This window comes from Parus major, chromosome 6 (genome assembly GCF_001522545.3).
Source record: "Parus major isolate Abel chromosome 6, Parus_major1.1, whole genome shotgun sequence".
In the NCBI taxonomy this organism is placed as follows: domain Eukaryota; kingdom Metazoa; phylum Chordata; class Aves; order Passeriformes; family Paridae; genus Parus; species Parus major.
In genome coordinates, this window is record NC_031775.1 from 3,556,882 (window position 1) to 3,582,359 (window position 25,478).

General features: G+C 41.5%; 1 protein-coding gene across 5 annotated transcripts in view; it reads right to left on the reverse strand.

Annotated features, from left to right (window-relative positions):
- PCDH15 (protocadherin related 15) overlaps positions 1-25,478 on the reverse strand; it is a 538,462-nt gene that overhangs the window by 509,447 nt on the left and 3,537 nt on the right. The window lies entirely within an intron of this gene.

Consider the following 25,478-nt stretch of genomic DNA (forward strand, 5'->3'; position numbering starts at 1 on the left):
ATATTATATTATATTATATTATATTATATTATATTATATTATATTATATTATATTATATTATATTATATTATATTATATTATTCCTGAGTGCAGACCACTACAGCCATTGACTTGGGGGTTGTCTGATTGTTGTAATTAGCCAAGTGTCCCCTGAGTGAACCCCAATTTACCCCCAGATCCACAATTAACCCCTGAATGACCCAGAAATGACCAGGAAGTACCCCAAAGGCCCCCAGCTGACCCCAAACCAACCCCCAGACCCCTCTCCTGCCCTCCAAATCCTCCCCAGAACCCTCTCAAATGCCCTCTACACCCTTTTTGTCTCCCCTATTCCCTCTAGCCCCTCCCCAGTTCCTCTTAAATTGGATTTAAGCTGTGTTTTCCCAGACCATGCTGGAGAGAAAAGTTTCTTCCCCTCATTTATTCCAGACCTACAGGAAATTTCCTCATGTAGCTTTATTTCTCTGACTCTGTTGGACTTAAATCAGTGTTTAGAAGAGCCAGGAAGGATCTTACTGCAAATGAAGCTATGCATGTATTGTAAACAGAGAAGTAGAACCAGGGAAAAAATGATTGTGGTTTTTTTTATTCCTCAATTCTACAAAGCAACAAGAAAGAACTGCTCCAGAGGTGTGGCAGATGTGAGTAACTCTTTCACCTACAAATAAAACATGTGATAAAACCTATTCCTAAATGTCTTAGATGTGTAAGAGCTCTGTAATTCACAGTAACCTGCTCGGAGTCTGATGAAGCACACACAGGGAGAGAAGCACTGCTCTGAAACAGATCATCAATCAATTCCTTGAGAGATGGTCTATTAAAAAAACGTTTCTGATTTGATGACCTGAGCTACCAACTCACAAAATAAGGAAATTATCTACCTCAGAAGAGCACCTGAAAAATAGTGAATTAAAGGATATAATTTGCAGGTACTCCAGAAATGATTTCTGCTGCCAGCTCATATCCAGTCGTGTTCGGTGTGAGCTGTGGTGACCTGAACCACACCAGTGGTTATTAACAGTGCTCGACTCCTCCTTCACTCTGACCCTGCAGTTCAGACCTAGAAATCAGGAATCACAGGTGCTTTTGTTTCACTTGCTCAGATCCCAAGGTTTCACTTTCTTGTTTGTGCTGTGGTTCTCTGGGCTGCCTTTTTTCACAGGCACCTTTGCAGACTGGAGAGCTCAACTACAAAACTGCCCTAAAAAATAACTCAGGGGTGGCTGAGTTTCCTCATGTCCCCAAAAATCAGTTCTCCACATGCTCCCAGTGGCCATCACATTGTCCCCCTGCCAAAAGACATGAGCAGGGATCAGGACCTGAAAGCAGCACATTTTAATGGATATTAAAACATTTCCTGTGAGTTTGGTTTTGCAGTTCTTGCTGAGAAGTAAGTAAAGGAATAAAGCCAGGCTGCTTCTGAGCATGACATGGAACAGAACAAAACTGAAAAAAGACACTCATCTCATTTGACATATCAATTATGACAGATTCTATTCCGTACCCAGCAGAAACTCAGATTTGCTCTAAAATCCACTGGGACAGGAAATGGACAAATTGGCATTGGGAGTTTCTCAATGCCATAAATCCTGCTTTGAATCATGGTATTTATTTCTTAAGTGAAGCAATTAGCAAACAAAAAGAGAAGCAGTCATTTCAGGCCCACTGACTACTCTGCAGTTATTTCATGTTGGATTCTGTTGTCTATGCTTCTGATTCCACAGGGATATGTTGTCACTAGATCTATTAAACTTATAATCATGCACAGTGTGCAGAAGATCTTTATATGTTATTTATAATTGCCTAGATAAAATACTCCTCCTTCTCCAACATCGAGCCTTGACAAGATATTTATACCAGTAATTGTATTTCCAATGCATCTCACAGCAGTTACTGTTTTATCAGTGCTATTTTTAGGATAGACAGTTGGATGCCTGCTAAATACTCTCATTTTAAATTAATTTCTCCAAACGTTGCATTCTCCCACTGCAGCCCATACTCTCCTTTGCCAGAATAGGGCAATGTCTTCGATTTCTCAAAGCAAAGAGTATCTGTTTTTGTCCTGCTTGCTGCAGCAGCTCTGAGGGGAATAACTAGGAGGTGCTTTATGCTTTGTCCATCTTTAAGTCTGGATGCAGACACAGTCCTGAACTTCCCCTAGCACAGACTCAAGCAAAAAAATGGTAAAAAACCCTAAAAGCCTTATTTGCCACATCATTTCCCATTATACCACTCCAGGGTTACTCATACTCTTAATGAATATCTACATCATCACCCAGATTTTGCCTGCCTTTTATGCTTTTCTATTTTTGCCATGAGGTCATGAAAATCCCTCCCAAAATGAAATTTTCCTTCTGATCAGGAGGGGGGCATTTCTGAACCTGATGTCTCTCAATGTGTCACACTTTTTCAGCCACTTTTGGAAATGTCTTCAACAGACATTGACAGGGAAAAGAAAGTAGGGAAATTTTAAAATAGCAAAGGAAAAATGAACCAAAAATTCTTGTGTTAAATTCATCATCTGCAGGGGAAAACAGGACTGCAGAAATGCTCTCTGTGCACGTGGCATCATCGATAGCAGCTGCAGAGACTATTTGGATGGGATATTGGGAAGGAATTGTTCCCTGGGAGGGTGGGCAGGCCCTGACACAGGGTGCCCAGAACAGCTGTGGCTGCCTCTGGATCCCTGGAAGTGTCCAAGACCAGGTTGGACTTTGGGGCTTGGAGCAGCCTGGGATAGCAGAAGGTGTCCCTGCCCGTGGCAGGTGGTGGCACTGGATGGGATTTAAGGTCTCTTTCAACCCAAACCATCCTAGAATTCAGTGACACAGTGTCCTGGTATTTTATGCCAACCTGGTGGTCCTTTATCATACTGCAAATTCCTACAATGTGAGGATTTAGACTGATATGGTCTGTGCCAATATACACAAAAAGCTCTTATTTAAATGTCTGGGTTTTGGTTTGTTTTTTCTTTTTTTTTTTCCCAGAAGCACAATCTTAGGGATAAATACAGTGATTAGACTTGTCCATTTGAACTCCACCACTGGGACCTGGTGCAAGGTCCTTACAAGAGCAAGGTATAAACATGAATGGATATTCCTGAGAGACTCCATTATTATTTGTTATTATGCATTCTCAGTTTGAAGGAGAGCATTGATAAAGAAACTGTTTTATTTTTAACCAGCAGTCTTTTGACAGAAAACTTATGGGCTCTAACAGCTTTGAATGGAAACCTGTGACATTCCACAGAACAGATCCCAGCACAAAACAGTGCATGCATAGGGAGGGCAAGGGCAAGGACAAGGACAAGGGCAAGGGCAAAGAGAAGATTCCCAGACTCACACAGATGAACTTTGGTAGCAATGAATCACTTTTCATGGTAATGCAAAAGCAGCTCCAAGTCACAGCAAGTCAAAGATTCACCAAGGTTGGAAGAGACCTCCAGGATCATTGAATCCAACCATTTCCCCAGCACTGCCAACCCTCAAACCATGTCCCCAAGGACCACCTCCTGATGCCTCTTGATCCCTTCCTGAAACAGTGACTCTGACACTGAACTGGGAAACTTGTTCCAGAGCCTGCCCTCAGGGATTTTTTTTTTCCTAGTTTCTAAGCAGAAGCTCGCCTGACACAATTTAAGAACCATTTCCTCTCATCCTTTGGCTTGAGACATGGCAGAAGAGACCAACCCCCACCTCACTGTAAGTAATTTCAAAAGAGAATCCACAACAGATCTAGGAGCTGGTCAGGGGTAGAAACAGAAACTGAGTTGAAATAATTCAAGAAAAACAGCTTATGCAGGCTTCTTCCATTAACCAAGTCTTTCTAAACACTCATAGGACCGAGGGTCCGGTAATACTAAAAGAATTTATGGATTTTTATGGATTACTCTGAAATGCCAGTTGCTCTGTTGTTTTGAAACCTTTTCCCTCCAATCCCTTTCAGTTCTTCTATTGCAGATCCTTGGGATGCCAAAAACCTGGTGGAAAGGCAATGACCTGAGCTGAAGTTCAGTTGCTGAAGTGCTGCTCTTAGTCCATCAGAAGTCGCTATCGAATTAAGAACAGGTTGGAGAGTTTGAAGGAGAAGAGGTGCAGGTTTTTCTGTTTCCTTTATGTCACTACTTTCCTAAGGATGTTTTACAGCTCTGAGTTGTTTCCAAGTTACCCAGATCTTTGTACCACAAATGGCAAACAAGTCCTTCAGAAAAGCAGTATTAAAACAACCTCACACATGCACTGAGGCTTAATATAGACATTCCTCCTGCTGCAAGCACAGAGATGATGTGCATGTCATTAAAGGTACTTGCACACGGTTCTCACCTCCTTCCTATTCTCCACTGAGTAACCCTTGCCTTGAAATACCGCCCCAACCTTCCAGACACTGAACACTTCCAAAGATTTGCACTGAAAGTAAAAAAGTAAAAAAGAACCAAATGTGACACATCCAGAAATATTTATACACCCTCAATGCAAATAACCATTTCCTGATCTGAAATATCCCAGGAAACAAAAGATTCAGTGCTGGCTTTTGAAGAGTATTTTTAAAAAGTGAATGTCAGTTCTTCAGTCTCTGAGCCTCAGGAATAACTTGTGGCTGGAGTGAGACTTTGTTTTTAATGTCACTAGAAAGGGAGACTTCCCTCCAGGCTGCAATCCAAGAAGCATTTCTGGGAAAGGATCCCCTTGAGGAGAGGCAAGGGGGCAGGAGGCTACCAGGGAGGCCCTGCAGTCTCCCCACTCAGCTTTTTCCAGGTAGAGCCCTGGAGAGTCTTGTCTGTCCCCAGAGCTGGCCTTGCCTAAGGCAGGAGGGGAAGTAGAGCCTTCCTCAGATTCCCTCCCAGCCATCCTCACTCCCACCCTGAGTCTGTTACTGCTCCAGCACTCATCCTACAAGCTGGAAAGATGACAAATCCTGTGCTGTCAAAGTCTTCCTTAAAACTGCTCTCTGCAGAGTCCCTGCAACTTCCAGCCTTAACAGGAGCTGAGGAATGTTTGTTGTACAGGAAGAGCAAATGAAAGCCGCAAATGATGATTGAAGCGATGCTGACAATATTTACAAATCAGGAGAGGAGAATATGCAGTAGTGGCTTGTGCAGTGCCTGTGGCCAATTTTCCTTTGCACTGAAGACACATGGCTTTGTCAGCAGCAATGAAATTGGATCTTGTTTACCAGTGTGAGCTGATCATAGCACTTTATTATCATAGCAAACAAAGATAAATCCCAACATCCTGGAGTGTAGCCGGGGCTTTGAGGCAAAATGACAACCGTGTTCTTTTAGTCACAGCATTACAGCACAATTAAAAGTACAGATTTCATAATTAAGAACTTCCATATGATAAATCTCTTAGAAAAAAATATTCTCAAACACTTGCAACGAGCACAAACCACATGTTTTATTACAGCACCTCAAACCTAATGAACAATTATATTTTTAATTTTCTGATCTCCACCCATTGGCACAAAACCTCGGGAATATGGCATGGCTGTTATTTAAGATTTGAAATTCTTTTTCATATCACGTTTGCTCCTTTTAGATTTAGGAACAACAAAATGAGCACAGAGTTGCCAGGCTAAACTATTGCATTTGGAAGAACTGAGATCAGCATTTTTAAAAGCCATCTTCAACTGTAAAAATGAATATATTAAAGACACAACAGATCTACATGGCTACAGACACCATTTATTTATAGCTCTTTTTGGTAAAAAATATGCAAAGAAAGCTTATACATGAATTTTTCTGGCCGCATTTCTCTGCAGCAAGGGATAAGAGACACAGATTAGAACACCTGGGCATTATCTATCAAACTTCTATTTACATACCAACATTTTTGGTTTTATAGAATCTTTAGGAGGTTTTTTATATCCTGTGTATAATTTCATTTTATTTGCAACAATGCACTCTAATAAAACACTGCTGTTAGAAAACAAGGATTTACTCCTATTTATTGTACCAAAATTGCATTTGCTTCTTTCAAAAATACCTTATGTCATGGTGTGAGCTAAACTGTGTTTTAGTGAAACTTACATGTTTATTTTTATTTGAATCTGAGATAATTTCATAAAATATTAAAGGAATATTGAATTATATATTTATAGGTAAACAAATCCTTAAAGCAGGACCAACTGTGGTGAAATCCAGACACACCCACTGATTTTCCCCAAGTGTAGCTTAGCAAAGCACATTAAACAGAAGTCCTCTAGTTTGAGGACTGATCAATAAAGTCTGTTCTTACCCCTGTAAAGCCAGGGGGAAAATGCCAGCACAGGACACAGAGCGGGAATTTCAGTGTGTAGAACACCCACAGCAGAGTCCAAGGCTGAAAGGAGGTAAGGGAAGATGCAGTCACTGATGAAAAACTGCAGCATCAGGAATTTGTTGAAGTGTTAAAAGGGAATTTTAACCAAGTGCTTTTCACATAGGTTTGCTTCACAGCCCTGGTCAGGCAGAGAGGATCAGCTGCTGTTCGATAGTCAAGAAATACAGAAGTCTAACAGGAGCTTGCTATTTATGAGCAGCCTTTAAATGAAATAACATAGCCAGAGGCTGCTGTTCAGCACAAGCTTTCAAGCATAGGACAAGATGAATGAAAAAACCTTGCTCAGTTCAGAAAAGTCCTAAATTTAATAGTGAATACAAGTAATGCTCAAACTGCTCAAATTTTCCTTCAGCTGTGGCACCATCAGAATCTCTGGTATATCCATTTAACCTTTGTTAAATAGCACCAAATTTACAACTCTCATAAAATATTAGATTAAATCCAAAAAGTATTTAGACAGAATAGGAAAAAAGGGAGAACTAAAAGCCACAATCTTCTTTACTGTGAACCTCCAGCACCTGCACAGTGCCCTGGAGAGAAAGAAGCTCTAAGGTAGGGCAGAAAGGACCAAAAGGGGTGAAAATTGGAACATTACCTCAAAAAAATAATGAGCAACACAACTGATAACACCAGAATCTCTCTCATTTTTTGGTGTCTTTACACTTCATTCTTTTCATCCTCTTTCAACTACTCTGTACTTGTTACTAAAGCAACAATTCACCTTGACACTCAAATTCAATCTTAAGGTTGGAAATACCATTTGGCTGAGCAGTCCCAGGGAAAGGAGGCAGAGAAATATTCCTCTGAAGGCTCAATGCATTCCTCAGACCAGTCACTGGAAAGCCATAAAGCCCTAAGTCTGGGAATTTTCCTCTTTCTTCCTCAGCCAAGAATTCAAAAACATTTCCCACATTTTAAATGCTATCAGGACCTGACTGCTTTGCACATAGGAATATAAATGGGGTGGTTAATGTTCATCCTGTGCTCCAGTGAGAGAGGGAATATGGAATATGCAGCAGGCAGGTAAAAGTTGGCTCTGAGTCATCCTGTGAGCCCAAAACGGCACCAATGATCAGCGGGGCTCCATGACCATGCGGAGAGAATTCCCCATTCTGCAGTTTCACAGCTCAGGGGCACTGCCATACCAACAGCTTTTGGTTTGCAGGAGGGCAAAGAGAAACTGGGACCTTCCCTAGATCCACATGACCTCCCCAACCTGTGTGACCCATGGATGAGTAAGATTTAGATGGATTTTAACTATTCCAGGCTCCCATTTTAAGTAGTCTGTTCTGAACAGTTTTCCCCAGTTACCCACAGGAGTGAGGACAAATTGCAATCGTGCTCTCAGCTCAACAGGAACTCTGCTGACAAAATTTCTGTTTCAAAGGACAAGGAAAGATAACTTGACCCAGATAATCAAGTTAAATTGATCCCAGAAAGGCCCACTGTGCCATAGCTCTCCAACTTAGAATAAGACAAAGATTCTGTAATAATTACACTTGCCACAACTATTAATAACACCTGAGGGAGAGTGAGCAGATTTATGGGCTCTCCTCATGTAAGAAACCATGAATGTCACACACATTTATATGAGATAGAGTACATTTCAGACAGGTCTCAAATTTCCCTTTGGGGTTCTGCTACTTTTCCACACTCCCTACCCTTGTGCTTGTAACTAGGCAGGAATTTCAGCTTTTGACTCCAACACTGGCATTATAAGACTCAAACCTTATTGCAATGATCAAAATTGCTCCCATTTGCATCACTTCTATCCATGATCTTTTTCCTCATATCACTTCAGATAGAGTTTGTTACATTTCTGAGTATCATACATCCTTCTGTGCAGAATAAATAAATCCCTGCTCTCTGCCCTTCCCCTGCAAAGGCATCCTCTACCCTTGTATTTCAGTCACCTGTGGCCTTCACCTGGGCTACATCTCAGTAAAGCAGGAAAATGTACTTTCCTCACAGCATTTCTGGAATTGCATCTTCCCATTATTTCAAGACTAGAAAGGGGTTTTTTTGACAGAAAGACATTTCTCTTTAATTACCAAATTCTTTTATGCTGGGAAGTCCTATAAAACTTCACATCCTACAGCACTCAATGCTGAGTGTTTTTCAAACTCTACATTTGTTGTCCCTCAGTTGTTTAAGAGCTCTTCTGTCTCATCTTTTGGTATCTCCCAGGACAAAAAGGATACCAATGTACAAGCTGAGGAATCAGCCAGCGAAGATAATTGATGGAAACTTGAATTATGAGAGCATTTTGTTTCCTCTCTCTCTTTCAAACGAGACTTATTTGACATATGCTGGTGGACAGGGCTGACACTGAAACAAACCTGTGATGACACCACCCTCCCACCCCTCACAGTCACAAATTGCCCCTGTGTTATACATTGACATGTCCTGATCAATGTTCAGCCTGATCTAAACCTCTCAGCCATTTTTCAGCCTAATCTAAATCTCTCAGTGAACTGAGAGCAGAATTTCATACCTGATGTGCTCAGCTTTGCTGCCAGGTCCCTCCTACTTAGACTTGCATACAAATTTAGCCTTCCTCCTCAGAGTCAAACAAACACACACAAGGCAAAATATTCCAAGCCTGGCTCCTCTTCACTCTCTCTCACAACTCCCAAAGCCTTCTAGCAAAATGTTGGTGAAGCCCCACTGCACCTTTTAGGGCTGGGTTTATCCTCTGGGGAGTGCAGGACATTGACACAGCTCCAGGACTGTACTCCTCTTTGAACTCTGACATCAAAATACTAAATCCATCTCCACAGACCCAAATCTCCCCAAAAACAGCTGTCATTTCACCCCTCAGAATCAATAAGGTTGGTAAAGACCTCCAAGATCATCCAGTACAAACTCTGAGCCAGGAGCTGATGCTCTGGGCTGGGCAAAGATGGTTCTCAGGACTTAGAAAACTTTATTTCATACACTCAGTGAGAATGAGCAAAGCCCATTCAAATCTAACCTTAAATCCCATTTTCATTCCCATGCCTACTGGAATTGGGAATCATGATTAATGTAACCACACATGCAGGATTTAATGGTAAGGTATTCTGGTGTACAAAAAGAATAAGAGAGACTGAGTAAAAAAAAACCACAACTTTCCTGTGCTCTGCAGGGAACCCAGGCCCCTTTTGGTTTGGGGAATGCAACATCCAACTCTTACACCCAGAATTAAGGAACACTATGTTTCTCAAGGAGTAGATAAAATTTTGTATGTATGAACTCAATACCTAAAAAAATGATGGCACTTTTGGACAAATACCCATTTCTTTGTTGTTAAATGGCTTTTCAATACAACCTGTATCTGTATTAACTGATTTGGGAATAAAAGCCCTAAAATCCCATTGACTCTCCAATCATTAAACAAAGCCCCCCAAACAGCCCAGGAAGATGTACATGATTTTTAATTATCTAATACATGTATATATCCTAAATATAGACAGATAATCTATTTTTATGCCTCATCCTAAACCTCTTGTAATAACTGCACTCCTGCTCAGGTAATTTAATTTCATATTCTTTCAAGAACACACTACTGCAGTCCTATTTAAAAGATAATAATTCTTTTGAAGAATTTGTTAGAGAGGCCGATGGAGTTCAGAGGAATTCTTTGCCCAAGTGGGATTTCTTAGGAAGTTTTTAGAAAGCAAATCAATAAGCGTTTACAGATTGCAAATCTGATCACACTCCTGGCAGTCCCCAGAGAAAGCTGTGGAATTGTCATTTCAGTGAGGGGATCTTGGCAAAATTAGTTCTCTGTCCTGGAAAATTGCTAAAGGACAAGGGACAGGAGGCTGGAGCAAAGGCATTCACAATCAATAGAACAATACTTGCGTTATTTATCCTGGCAGGTTTTTACCCTGGTTCTGATCTCTCATAAAAAAGGGTAAAACTTCCTTTATGCTTCAGTATTTCAGAGAATCATCTGAACACAGATGGATTTGGGGAGGGTCTAAGGAGAGGATATTGATACACATGATGTGATCAGAAGAGCTTTGCTTGTAGTTCATTAAATCAAATCTTACTTTAGAGATCCAATATTCTCTGAATCCTCTTGGATTTACTTTTTCTCCCCCTCTCCACCAGAGGAGAGAACCCCCAGTGCCTGCCTTACTTCTCCTGAAACACTGGTTCAAGTGTTTCACTAGGAATTCCAGAATTCCAAAATGGTCTAGGTGGGAAGGAACCTTAAAATCTATTCAGTTCCATGGGCAGGGACACTTTCCACTATCCCAGGGTGCTCCAAACCCCACCCAGCCTGGCTTTGGACACTTCCAGGAATCCAAGGGCAACCACAGCTTCTCTGGGCACCCTGTGCTGGTGCTTTGTGACATTGAAAGCAGTTCTTGATAGTTCTATGTATGAATAATGTGGGAGGATAAAGGTACTTTACAGAGAAACAAACCTGTAGGTCACTGCCACGAGAGTCCTCTTCTGGAAATTTTTAGGGAAGCAATCAAAGAATTGATTATTATCTACTGTCTTCTCTGTGGACACAGGAATGTCTGAGAGATGTCACCTGTGGTACCATTCTCAGGTGGCTAAGGACTCAGACTCCATTTGACAGGACAGCAGTAACAGAAAGTAGAGCAAGCAGCTGCTGCTCCAGCAGCTTCACCTTGGAATGCCAACAGGCAGGAACAGCCACAAGTGGAGAAATCCAGAATTACCCTTGGCAATTACCCCTGGCACTGGCTAGAGGATCGATGCCCACCGCCATCTACAACTGTCCCCAGTCAATCTGCAAAACCCCATTTTTGGTAATATCAAGCTTGCCAACATCTTGCAATTGAATTTTTCATCCAAAAAATGATGGTAGCTGAAAATATGCTTCACCAGGCATGCAAGCAAATCAGAAATGCAGATAAAAAGAGCTGTGGTCATGCTGGATTTACCAAAGTAAATCTCTGTGTGCCTTCCTCACCTCAATGGGGGAAACAGGAGATAAGAACTGATTTTCTCCAGTCCCATTTCTGTTGGACTGCATGGAAAACTAAAGAATTGTGCATTTTAGTGACCCAGGGAGAAGCTGACAGACATTTTTACTTTACACCAACATGACTGACTCAGAACAAAAGAAATTCAAAGAAAAACCCCCATAATTTCCATATCTGACTTCAGTAGGTGAGACTATTTTCAATGAGGGGATAGAAGCCATTTCAAAACCTTTCCTCTTTTTTTTTTTTTTCTTTCATTTGCCTTGAACAACTCCCAGTCTCTTTTACTCCTACTATGTGAGCATATTTCACATAGTTGATGAACAAACTCCAAGAACTGAACTCATAGTTCCAGGGCTGATTTGCTTTAAGCCTGGCCTCTCCTGTACATGTAGAGGACATTCAAGAATGTCTGAAGGATTCCTGAAGAGCAGTGCAACCTCCTACTTCTTCCATGTACAAATCTCCCACGGAGAAATCTGTGCAATCAAGAATCTCTCCCAGAAATGTCCCCTAGGACGAGAACCTTGCCTACACCCACAGGAAAAGCTCTCAGGAAAACAGCTACTACTTCTTGACAACCTCATTGTAATAGAAATGAGCCACTTCATGAAAATGGAAATTACAATTTCATTATGACAATGAAACTAAACATAAGGATATTTTCTTTTCAATCTGATCTTGTACGAAGAGGAATGAAAAACACTTTTTTGGTCTCAGGTTAGCATTTTGTTTCATACAGTTTATTTCAAACAATTTTTACACTGAACAGCACCCTAGGAATTGGCTGACATGAGAAAAACAAACTCAGAGGTAAGAGTGCATAAAGAGCTCTGGTTACTCAGAATTTGCTTCACAGAACTTTTTATCTCACCATCTAAAATAACAACAGAAATAAAATAATTATATATTATCAACTGTTTGGCCAAACTACAGCAAGAACCCCAGTCAAGCTCTAATCAAGTTAACAGGAAGCACAGTGACTGGAAAAACTCTGGGAATGAGGAGAAATAAGTGGAGATGAATGAGCCAATGTGATTGCAGACAGATGCACGTTCCTTATGTGGAATAAATTCAGTTTATCGTCACATGTGTTTTTTACTTTTCACAAATAGACTTCCTGAGACACCTTTGCACAGGTGAGTGAAGGGCTCTGCTCTCAGGTAGAGTTCCACCAGCACGGAGCCACAATTCTTGACAAAGGGCCAGTTCAGAAATACTTTTTAAGTTCCTCCAAAATTCACTCTCAGAACTCAGGTGAGTTAGGCAACAAGTGCCCAAGACACTGGCAGCCTGCAGTGCTCTCTGGGAAGATCACCCTTACAAATCCTCTGCAGACACACACCTGAAGGAACTGGAGTCACTGAACAACATCCTTCCTCTGTGGAATTATTAGCTAGGAAGCTAATAAGAGGCTATAGGAAGGGGAAAGTGATCACTAGTTCCTGGAAGACCTGATCACCAAAAGCTGAATTTGGGAACTATTGAGAAAGTATGGCCACTGTGAAATCCAGTTCCTTCCACAGCTCACTAAGACAAGCCCCTTTTGTGCAATGTCCATCAGGGAAACAGCCACTCTTCATATTTCAGAAAAGTTTTCTCTATTCTCACTAAATTACCATAAAAATTTTACCACAAGACTGAGGCATATTTTTCTCCTCTAGACCTTAAGAAAACTTACCATATGCTCATAATAAGTCAACTGCTAGAAAATATCTGTTAGGTTAGGAGGTAAAATAGTGATAAAAAAGCCCTAAGGATGACTTTGAAAGATATTTTCCCGAGGAAATTATGGAAATCCTCCTGATCTGAAGAGAAATGGAAATTAGCAAAACTCCATATTTCTGACAGCCCCAAAATCTCCTGTTGCTTTGTAAAACCCACTCTAAACTCAAGGCAGTCCTCCTCTGTGCTGCTCTTTATTTAATCTTTCAGCCCACCTTCACAATGGCCTTTAAAGTTTGGCTCAGAGAGGCCAGTTTTGAGGCACACTGAGATTTGCAGGAGTTGAATGGAAGGCACCAACCTGGAGCTGTGTGTCCCCATGTTCAGCATAAATGCCTCTGAAGCTACAGAGCCAATAAAAATGGATTTAATTATAGCAGTTTTGCCATGAATATATAGGTTATGCACCTCAGAAGAACTCAATAACCATTTTAATGGGGGTCATCACTATTCAGAGAGACATTGGAGAGAATGCTCTACGTGGCTTAATTTTTTAAATAAAAAGGTTTCAGCAATTTGCAAAGCTGATTTTTATGTTTTCTATAGAACAATGTGTCTTTGCTACCGTGAAACACAGGGGACAACAGAAAACCACAGGCAGGAGGAGGAAAGCTCCTGCCATTACCTCCAAGTTCCTGCTGTGCACTGGGCATTTAAGCTGAAATGGCCTCTTTTCCCAAAGAGAATTTATTAGAATTAATCAATAGGCAGCTAGGGATCAAATCTTCAAAACCAGGCAGCACTCAGCAGCTCTCATCATGGCCTGAACGTCCACTTCAGTGGATGTTCAAGCAACCAGAACAATTTTGGGACTGGAGATTGACCCCTTTCACAGACAAAAGACAAAATGTTTTGTATAAGCATAATTTTTGTTCTCCTCCTACCATTATACTCTGGAGAAAGAGCATTCATGGTTCTTGGGTACTAAAAATAGGTTAATGAAATTTCAAACAGATCAAATTCCTTGCCTGGTGTTGTTTCATATCCTCGGCAGTTGTGAGGGCCCGTGTTTTACAATCAGAATTGCAAGAGACATTTTTTCATTGAGAGGCTCATCTATTCTCATTCTCAAAGCACAGACTTTGAAGAGAAATGGAAATTTGGGAGATAGGTTTCCCAAGCTCATAAAAACCTGACTGTGACAAGCCCCACATCTCAAAAAGCCCCAAACACAACACACCAACTCAGCACCCCGGAACTGCACAGGTGCACAGGAAAGTCATCACAAAGCTCCGCTAAAATCTCCAAATATTAAGACTATTCTGGAATGATGATGCACACAGCAGTAGAGGGGCAGGGTGACAGAAGGAGGGGATAAAGGGCAGAAAGGGTCTGAGAGGGGAGATGGCACAGATTGTTCACAATGGCCAAAATTTAAGAGGCTCAGATTGATCTGTAAACTGAGAATATGTAATTATAAGGATAATAACAAACAACAAACCTCCGAGTCTCTCAGAAACATAAAATAACACAGAGATAATCAATAAGGGAAAGCCCGTAAGTAATGCATTTAACCCACAGGTGGTATTTTAGCAGCATACAGTAAAAAAGACATAATCCACAACCTAATCAAAATGGGCCAAAAATTATGGGAGAAAGCCCTCTGGAGCTGGCTGGGAGAGCTGAGGCTGTTGAGCCTGGAGAAGAGAAGGTTGTGTAGAGACCTCACAGCTCCTTTCAGGGCCTGAAGGGGCTGCAGGAGAGGGACGCTGCAACAGGAACTGGAGGGACAAGACACAGGGGGAATGGCTTCCCACTACCAGAGGTCAGGGATAGATGGGATACTGGGAAGAAATTGTTCCCTGGCAGGGTGGGCAGGCCCTGGCACAGGGTGCCCAGAGCAGCTGTAGCTGCCCTTGGATCCTTGGAAGTGTCCAAGGCCAGGTTGGACGAGGCTTGGAGCAGCCTGGGATAGTGGAAGGTGTCCCTGCCCATAGCAGGGTGTGGGATTGGATGATCTTTAAGGTCCTTCCAACCCAAACTATCCTGGGATCCTTTGACAACTTCTCACATATTTTAAAATAAAAACTTAATTAAATGATTTACAATAAAAATTAAAAATTCTGATTTTTTTTTTTGTCCTGTGGGAAACTATGAATGCTTTTTTCAGTATGTTTGGCACAAAGATCTCTTGGGAAGCTGGAAAAGGTTTAAGCTTCTGAAATGTATCTGCTTCCAACAGTAGTTTATGTCCAATTTGCTTTCTATACTCTACTTATTTATTTAAAACTTAGTAATAAAAAATAGCACTGGGGAGTCTCAAATTTGCAGTGTTCAGCAGTTACCTGGTCAAAAGTGCTCAGTCTGAATGTTAAATTAGAACCACCAATTAATATTTATTAAAACAATCCCTGAGTTGTAAAATATTCCCTACTTAGGGGAAAGGCAACAAAGTCCTACTGGATTTTTATTATTTTTTATTATATTTATTATTTATTATCATTTTATTTTATCCTACTGGATATTGCTGTAATTGGGGACACACTCCGGCAGCTCCATGGACCCAGGGTCACTGGCTGGAATTTGGGAACAATTCCTTAATGTGGGAAGGAAGGGGTTTGGACAGCAGGTTACAGAACAGGGGACCAGAACTGGGATTTTGAGAGGAAATAATATCCTGGTTTCTTCCCAGACATGCCTCCACGTCCAAACCTGCTGTTTGACAATTCTTCAGTGCTCCACAAAGGACTTAAGCTTTGAAAGAAGGGAAAATGGAGTGATTTGAGTCCTCTAGAAGGTATTCAGTTCCACTGTTCCAGAAAAAGAAATGTTTGGTGCTAATGTTCCATTGAATACCAAGAATCCTCCCTGACACATTACCCCACTTATTTCATGGCTATTTTGATTCGAGTACTAAAAGCTCTGCAAAAGTGAAAAAAAATATAAGTCAAAATTTAAACCCTGTAAAAGTAATTTTGCAGCTCCTGTCTTGAGGGAAGGACAAAAATTCAAAAATTGGATATTCAATAATTGAAGCTCCATAAGCAACAGCAGCTCACAAGGTTACAGAGCAGAGCTTTTGACAGGCATTTCATGGAATTGCTCCACCAGGAACAAGGAGGACTGGTTAAGTTCCCAATGCATTTTTAGAGATGGTATTTGAGCTACCCATTCCAGGTCATTACTCATGGAAGACAAGGAAACTTCCATCTTCTCTTGTAGGTGGTTACTAAAGAACTCTCTCTTCCTCCTGGGAACACACTCCTTCTATTATTCCCCCCTCTCAAGTTTAATTCTTCATAAGTGAAAAATAAACCTGGTTATCAACATTTATTTCTGGCCTGCCCAATGCATCTTTGCAATATTAGTTTATCTCATTTGCACAAGCAGGAAATCCAATTTCCATGGGTTTGAGATCTGCTCCCTTTACCCTCTGCCTAACAGAATCCCAGAACTGTTTGTTTGTGGGGGTGCTTATTATTAGAATGTCTCACATAAAAAGGGGAGAAACATCCAAAACACCTTCCTGCTACAGTTTTGCTCTGAAGTCACCCTGGCAGCAGGCAGCATTTAACACATCTGAATGTCATCACGCTACTTTGCCATAGAATATGGAATAAGGATGAGCAGGAACACTGTGTTCTGAGGTGTGGATCTCCAGCTTTCACCCCTGCCCAAAGGACAACCTGGTAATGTCAATGCAAATCCTACACTGTACCCCAAAATATTTTAACCTATGTTGCAGAGCCACTGAAAGACTACATAAAAGAGAAGGCTTCTCCCACTCTGTTCTGGTGAGGCAAAGCTGAGTAATCCACAAAATAGTAGCTCCTTTCCCTTCCTGGGAAGATTTAGGCTGGATTTTAGGGAAAGGTTCTTCCCTCATAGGTCACTGGGGGCTGAACAGGCTCCCCAGGGAATGGGCATGGCCAGAGCTCCAGGATGACACTCTCAGACACAGCATTGAGGTTTAGGTCATCCTGTGAGGAGAAAGGCATTAAACTTGATGATCTCTATGTGTCCCAACTTGGGATATTCTGATTCCAAGAATCTCAGCAGGGAAATAGTAGGGGTGACTCACAGCAGAGTCGCCAACAAGACAGCTCAGGTACAAAGGTCCATCTGTTGTAGGAGAAGTCAAAGTTTGGAGAAAGCAAAAACCTAGCATGACACAGGTATTATAGAGCTGCTCAATTAATGTCTTGTCATTAAAATAATATCTATGTCACAGTAGACAAGGTGGAATTAACAATAACAGGCATATCCTTTGAAAAATGGCCCGTCAAGAACGGAATATTTTGAAAAGTTTTATGAATAAAACATGTGTATGATGTTAACCATGCAAACTATAAGGTAATATAGCCCTTAAGTAGGATAACCCAGCATTTTTCCAGTATCTTATAATGCCCTGGTGCTTCTACATCTATTGTTTAAAGAATTCATGGCTTCCTTCCCCCCTTGGAAATCCCAGTCTGCTTCTTATTTTTTCTTCAGTCATGTCAGTTAACACACCAAACCAAAGGATCTCAAATGCATCCATACAAAATACTTTCTCCTTTTTGTTTAAAAAACTGATGTTCTTGATGGACTGTGAATGTTGTGTTTTTGTTTACATTAATTACAATTCAGTTCAACCAAAACTAATCATGTAAGCACATCTGTCTAGGCATCCAGCCTCCAAAATGCTTGGATACAAATTTAAAATTTGAAAACTAAGGCTATCCCAGAGCACTGCAACCTTGCTTCTGCATGTCACATTGGTTAAATGTAAAAAAAAAATAAAAAAAAATCTTGTTTGCTTTTGCATTGAAACTTTCTAAAGAAACCAATCAGGTAAGTAATAATAATAAGTTTAATAGAGCAAATAAAAATCCCCTCCCAAATCAAAAGGCAAGACATGGAAACGGCCAAGGATGTGAAGGCCAAATACAGCATTCCCCAGAAAAATTGGGTTTTGGCAGGAAGTTTCTCTTGGGAGAAAGGTCAAAGCCAATTCTCAATGCAACAGAATAATTTTCATTACTTATTAGAGAACATATAGGACTGTTTGGGAATGTCACCTATCCCAAGTTTGGATTGTGAATACCTTTCGAAACCCTTGGATACCAGAAGAAATCTGGCACAGTTGTAGGATGTCATTTCATCTCCACTGCCTACTCACTGAAAAATTAATGTGCCCATTACCACTTTTGATGATTATAATGATGTCATTTACTTGGTTTAAAGTGGATGTCAGAGTATACCTTGTCTTGATGACAGCATTAAGGAAATAAAAAAAAATTCACTCCGTGGCAAAAAAAGTGATTAAAATTGCTATGAAATTCCCATTACTGCTGGACTTCTGACAAAAATCATGACCTTGGCAATCAGCACACTGAGGGAAGTATTAACAGGACCACTGGTAAAAGGAAATCAACTCTAAAGTCAACAAGAAATCATCAAGAACTGGAGACTGGATTATACTCACATATTAGCCCCATGGCAGTAGCACATGATTTGACCTGGACTTGTTAAGAACCAGGCTTTAAATGAGTTTGTCAGGGTTCATCTCATATCTGGGATTCTGCTGGTGACACATTTGCTTTTGGAGGTTGTTCAGTGTGTTCCAGGCCTGCTGCAAAGCCTCAGAGCTAAAGGGCATGGCCTTGGCACAGCATTCTCTCCTCTCTGACCCTGGCTGTTACTCTTCTCCTCAGAAAATAATCTTGGTTTGGTTTTTGTCCCAATGTAAAAATGAAAATTCAACATTTCTGAAGCTGCCTCTAAAGACACAAAACACATTAAATACATGCAGATTCCACAGCAGTGACTGACCTGTCTCCACAACAAATATAAGTGCCATTTTTAATATTTTTTCCTGTCCCTATTTTCCCTACTCTTACTATAATACTTTCCTCTAAAAATCAATGTAATACTTCAAGTTCCTGATTTTAAGATAAATTGATTGTACACAGAAAAGGTCACTTATTTCTGGACCTGTTTCCTCATGGAGCATAGCCTGGGAGAGCAAAGCACTGAAAATTCCCATGGCAGGAACTCCCTCCCCAAAGTTTTGTGTATTTCTGACAGACCCTGTACCTCTCCTTGCCATGGGTTCCAGACAGAAGGAAAAACAGAGAACCAGAGACAGTCACTGCAAAACCTCTTTGAGCTCTCAGCTATAATGCAAATATTGAATAGCAAAGTGCTTTCTTGGCCTGAATCTGCCTTTACAATTTAAAGCTCCACACAGCAACACAGATACCACAACAAAGCAGCAATTCCAGTTTAAACACAAAAGCAACAATCCCCAAAACAGCTCTGAGAAGCTGTCTCACCTGTTGCTGTAAACTTATTATCTAAGTACATATACCCAGGCATCCATCCTCAAAAAGGGTTGGATATAAATTCCAAATTTGAAAACTTAGGCCAGGAGAGAACTGCAATCTTGAAGGTAACATTTGATAAAGGGAAAGAAAAAAAATGCCATGTTTGCTTTTGCATTGAAATTTTCTAAAGAAACCTATTAGGTGGTAATAATAATAATTATAATAATAACAATAGTAATAACAATAATAAAGCAAACAAAACCTACTCAAAAACTCAAGATATGAAACCTACTCAAAAGCCAAGATATGAAAACAGTCAAGGATTTGAAGGCTACAAATACAGTATTCCCCAGAAAAACAGAACTTTGACAGTTAAATTTGTGGTTGAGCTGGAGACCGAGTGTATTTTGTCTAATCTTAGTTCAAGCACATGCTAAGGTTAGGAAGCACAGACTGAGAAATACCAACATCAACACTAATTATCAGCAGCACTATTATTAGCAGCTCTAATTATCTCCACATGTATAATTTAAGAATATTTTGTGTCCATCTGCTGAGGAGTTGAGTTGATAACTCGGGCCCACTTGTCAGACTTCCACACCCAACTTGTCTCCAACGCTTGGGAAGAAGTGCAATGGACACCAACTGGCCTGCAGAGAAGCAGTTAATAATTTAATTTTAGATGCTTAAAACACACAGGCTTTTCTGCCTGCTTTCTGTAGTGACAGGATTGGAGTGAATGGCTTCAAACCCAGAGAGAAGGTTTAGGTTTGGTATTAGGAAGGAATTGTTCCCTGGCAGGGTGGGCAGGCCCTGGCACAGGGTGCCCAGAGCAGCTGTGGCTGCCCCAGGATCCCTGGAAGTGTCCAAGGCCAGGTTGGACTTTGGGGCTTGGAGCAGCCTGGGATAGTGGAAGGTGTCCCTGCCCATGGCACAGGGGTGGCACTGGATGGGCTTTAAGATCCCTTCCAACCCAAACCATTCTGGGATTCCAGATCCCATCCTAGACACAGGCACATTTCTATGACTCCCAGATTTCTCCCATCTTCAATGCTCTCAAGAAGGCCAAAGCTGTCTCAAACTCTGCAGGGAATCCAGTAAATTTTTCATCCCAGTTAGGGACTCTGGTCTCTGTGCTCTGGGCCTGGTGCAGTCCTAAACCTTTACAAGTAAGGTGGTGCTTGGTCAAAGGTTGGACTAGATGACATTGGAGGTCTTTTCCAACCTCAGTGGTTCTATGATTGTGAGCAACAGGAAATTCCAGAGTGAAATCAAAAAACCCCTGAAGTGACTCAAGATTCTTGAAGTGTGAGTGACTGCAATGCTTGCATGCTGGAGGTGCCCCCCTCTGCCGGGTTTGGGGTGTGGTGGTGGCAAACAGGTCTGCAGAGAACCTGGGACTCAGGCTGTGTCTGAGCCCAAGCTGCTCAGCAGCAAACTCAGTGATGCACACTGTCCTTTTGCCCTTTATTTTCTCCCCAAACTGAAGGGCCAAAGAGATTCAGGCTGATGCTCTCAAGGTCAGGGGTTTGTCTAAGATCTGGGAACACAAACTTTCCATGGATAAATGAGGAGCCATTAGATGTTCAATCCTTATCCAGTCAGACACAGCCCCTTGGAAAAGCCTTGAAGGCTTCTCAAACCAACAGCCACTTCCAAGAGATTATTGCTGCACTGACACAGAACCCTGTACACAGGTATTCTTATCCAGAACTGCATTTAATGGATAATTGTTCTCTGGAGAGCAGTAAGACAATGTCTGCCAGTACAATTACTTCTCCATAAATGCTCATCTTTCATATTCCAGCTCCACACTGACTGACCTGGACATTCAGATCCTTCATTGATGCACATGTCAAGTGTTTGATACACGCCTTGTTAAAAGTCTTCTCCAGCAGGAAACATCTCCTCTCTTCTCAGCAAGATGCCAAGAGAGCCCCAAGGACACAACAGGATTTACACCATTATTGCACAGAGTGAGAAGAGCTATTTCTTCTGTTGACATTCTGCTTGCAATGAAATAGAGAAAAAAATCTTCCTGCTTAAGGGACTTCCTTTAAGCTGGAATTTAAACCATCTGATACTTCAAGAGAGATCTGAGGTACACAAATAAAGCCCTCTCTTCTTTTAAAAATTAAGTATATTGAATATATGGGGGCTGAGACTAGATGTTGTTTAAGGTTCCTTCCAATTCAAATCATTCCAGGAAATTTTTTCTAGTTTATTTTCTGAGGTAAACAGAGTTGGTAACAGAGTGTGTCATCTGAGTGTGAAAATGCAAAACTGGTCTAAGAATATGTTCTGGGACAGAGATCTCAATCAGGAGACCTTCCCTCTAAGACCTTCACCAGCAGGCTTTTTATCAGTCAGCCCTGGAGAGAAAGAACTGTACTTAATAAAAACCATTTGAAATTTCTCTCTTTTCTTCCACATAAAATGACAAGTTCAAATTTCACATTTTGTCAAGAACAGATATTAGACCCACAAGAAACAGAGAAGCCCCCAGAAACCAAACCAATGCAAACCGTGTCTGAAAGATCATATAAAGCTATCAGAAAGATTATTTCATCCACCAGTAAAGAGGTTTAACCTTTAAGGTATAAGCAATACTGGGTTTTGTCTGCAATGTCAAAAAACATCATCCTGAATCTAAAAGCTTAAATGAGATTAATGACATTTTCTAAATCAGTGACTTCCCTGTTGCTCAGGAGAGTCAATCTGTCTGTGTAAGGCCCAGGTGCCATTCAGGTGCATGTCAAACTGCCAACCCCAGCCTGACATTTGGGATTTACCCCTGGAAGGTGGGAGCACTCCTGCCCACTCACATGGCTGAAGTGAACATTCCTGAAGGCAAATTCTACCTCAGTCAAACCAGTTCCCATGAACTGCAGCCAACAGGCAAAAATAATAATCTGAAATTTTCATCAACAGAGCTCAATCCTCAGGTTACGTCATTCTATTTAAGCCTGCACTCCCATAGAGATATTGCAGGGTCATGTCCATCCCAAACATGCTCTCATTTCTGACAGGGAACCTGCTAAAAGTAATAAAAATGCATTTGCTGCTGAGATGGGGAACAGGCATTATGGGATATTGGGCATACTCCTGTTCAGACAGATCCCACGGCAACACTAGCACAGACCCAGCACTTAAAAAGGCCATACCAGAGCAGGCTGAAGGGCTCATGGAATACCCTGAGTTGGAAGGGACCCACAGGGATCACTGATCCAGCCCCTGGCCCTGCCCAGACCCCCCAACAATCCCAGCCTGTGCATCCCTGGCAGCGCTGTCCAAACGCTCCTGGAGCTCTGGCAGCCTCAGGCTGTGCCCATTCCCTGGGGAGCCTGGGCAGTGCCAGCACCCTCTGGTGCATAAGGTTTCCCTGATCTCCAGCCTGAGCCTGGCCTGGCAGAGCTCCAGCCCTTCCCTGGGTCCTGTCCTGTCAAAGACAGCAGGGAGCAGAGCTGCCTCTTGGGAAGAGCTGCAGACCATGTTCAGCTCTGCCCTCAGGCTCCTCAGGCTCCAGCTGAAAAAGCAAAGCAACCCCAGCCCTCCCAGAATCAGGTAGGCTAGTTCTTCACCTCAAATCATATCAAAAGCACAACCCAAGGCAGTGGAAGAAAGAAAGAAAAAACCCCACACATCCTCAAACCTTTCTCCCAGTCCACCATTTCCAGACCAGGTCTTTATCAAGCCATGTTCAGTTCACCTGCTTGGTAACTTGCAGTGGGCTTCTGCTCTAAACACACATCTGCTCTCCCCTTTAGTGTGTGTGAACTTCCCTGGAATTGTCTTAATGGGGTGAAAACTCCCCTGTCCTGTTTGCATAGAGCCCTGGCTCCTCAAGCTTTAACTGAGGTCCTTAAAGCTGCAGTGAACAACTGATTCCTCTTTACACAGCACATTTTTAATGTATTGGTTAATCTTGACATTTTCATGGAACCACCTACTGCAAATTCAAACCCCTGCTCCCAAATGGCAACAATCAGATCAGAGATGAAGTCAAAATTACTTCTCTTTTGTGCATCTTTTGCCAATTACACTGAATATCACTTGGCATTTTAATAGCATTCTCTCTCACAAGGTCCTCTGCAGATCTTGTCAGCTCTCACCTTCAGAGCCCCTAAAGCAACTTAGTGGCATCATTAAATATCCTCATGTTTCCACAATAGGCCTGTTTTCAGGATATACTGAACAACAGAGATCCTGATGTGCTACTCACTTCAGTGGTGGGCTCCTTCCCTCATGAGCACTGATCCCAGGCTTTTAACCTCCATTTCCTACTTTCTAATCCATTGTTTATCCATAGAAGGATTTCCTTGCTAAAGCTCCCCCTAACTTCTTTAAAACACCCTGATGAGCACCTAAGGCCAAAAACTCTTGATAGAGAATCCTTCTCCAAATGCCCACCCATTGTCTGTTGCCTAAAAAGCCACTTCAACCAAGAGGATTCACTCAAAGGCAGTGGCTTGAATGGGTACAAACAGTCCAGATGTCTGACATTAGTAAAGCTGGGCAAGGTGTATCACTGTGCTCTGAAACAGCAACAAAATTAGTGCCCTCGAGTCTCTGACAGTCAGCGTGAGATTTTTGTACAAAAAATCCTCCTTTTAACTTCTATCAGATGTGGTTATTGTTTTCTGAAGAAGTTCACCAGTGGATATCACAGAATCTTTTTGATTACACCTGCGAGACCCCACATCCAGCTGGAAGCTGACAGGTCCAGAATCCCAGAAACACAGAACTGACACTGCACTAGCCAAGGGCAGGCTGGTGCTGAGGGATTGTTTTTGGAAAAAAAGTATTTATTAATAGTGACACCAACAGTCTGAATTAGAAAACAAATGCCATGGAAGACAACCTACAGCCTTTCAAGGTCTGTAAGGCATCTAAAAGAAACTTTATCTCTAAGCTGGTTTGGGCAACTTCAGAGAAACTTCTATGTGGTCATAAGATACACACATCCAGTTTATGTTTTTCTGGCAAAATTCCCTCTCCTTATCATACAAATAAATCAAAAGCATCAGGATTATTTTATTAAATTAATTAATAAATGTGTTAACATTATTTTTAAATTTATTCATATTTTCATATGTTGTCTTTCTGATTACAGCACAGCACAACAGCTTTTATGTTCTGCACAATGAACACTGTCAAAGGAAATTTCTTCATGCAAGCCAGTCACAAAAGGTACCTAAACCTTCAGTGATACACAGCCAGTATCTTTCCAGAGTAGATTTTTTTGTGCTGAATATTATTCTTATTTTTCAAAAGAAAAGTTTAACCTTCCTTTATAAAGCAAGAATATTATTGCAAGGTAACAGCAACAATTGCTTTTGACAATTTAGATATCAGACAGGAGACTGTGAGACTTCTAGAGCTATCGGCCTCTAATAACTTTTCATGCAGTCTGACAGGTGAAATTCACTATTTAAACACCACAGCTGCTTAAATAAAAGCAGGATTTTGAATATTCCATCCTGCTGCTAATCATTTCAAGTATGCAAAGGCACACATTGTCAAACCAATTTGTTCAAACGTGGATTTTTTTCAGCTCAGGAAGACCTCATTTCCTGAACAACCCAAGAACCACCTATAGACTTGAACTAAAAATGGAGGGACTGAGTTATGGTGAGTCAGTCAAAAATTGACCATTTCAGACTGAATAACAGTTTATCATTTTCAGCTGTCTCAAAGAGAAAGCAATCCTTAAAGTTTCTGAGGGATGGAATCCCTCTCAGGTTTTGTAACACCCCTTTATCTAGTTATACCTGACTTGTTCTGTGTGACAGAGCAACTTTCCTAAAGGGAAGGTTAAACCAGATTATTCTCTGCCTGACCTTGGACAAGAGATGGAGGGACAGGATACAAGGAATGACTTTCCACTGCCAGAGGGCAGGGTTAGGGGTATTGGGAAGGAATTGTTCCCTGGCAGGGTGGGCAGGCCCTGGCACAGGGTGCCCAGAGAAGCTGTGGCTGCCCTTGGATCCCTGGAAGTGTCCAAGGCCAGGCTTGGAGCACCCTGGACTAGTGGAAGATGTCCCTGCTCATGGCAGGAATGAGGTGCCCTTCAAGGTCCCTTCCAATCCATTCCATGATTCCATGAAAAGAAAAATGACCAAAACTTGATGCAGTGAGTTCACTGAATGTTTTCTTTCTAAATGAAGCCCATGATAGGTGATTTACAAGTTCCACCACTTTGCTGCTCCCCTGACTTTGGGCAGCACCGAGCATC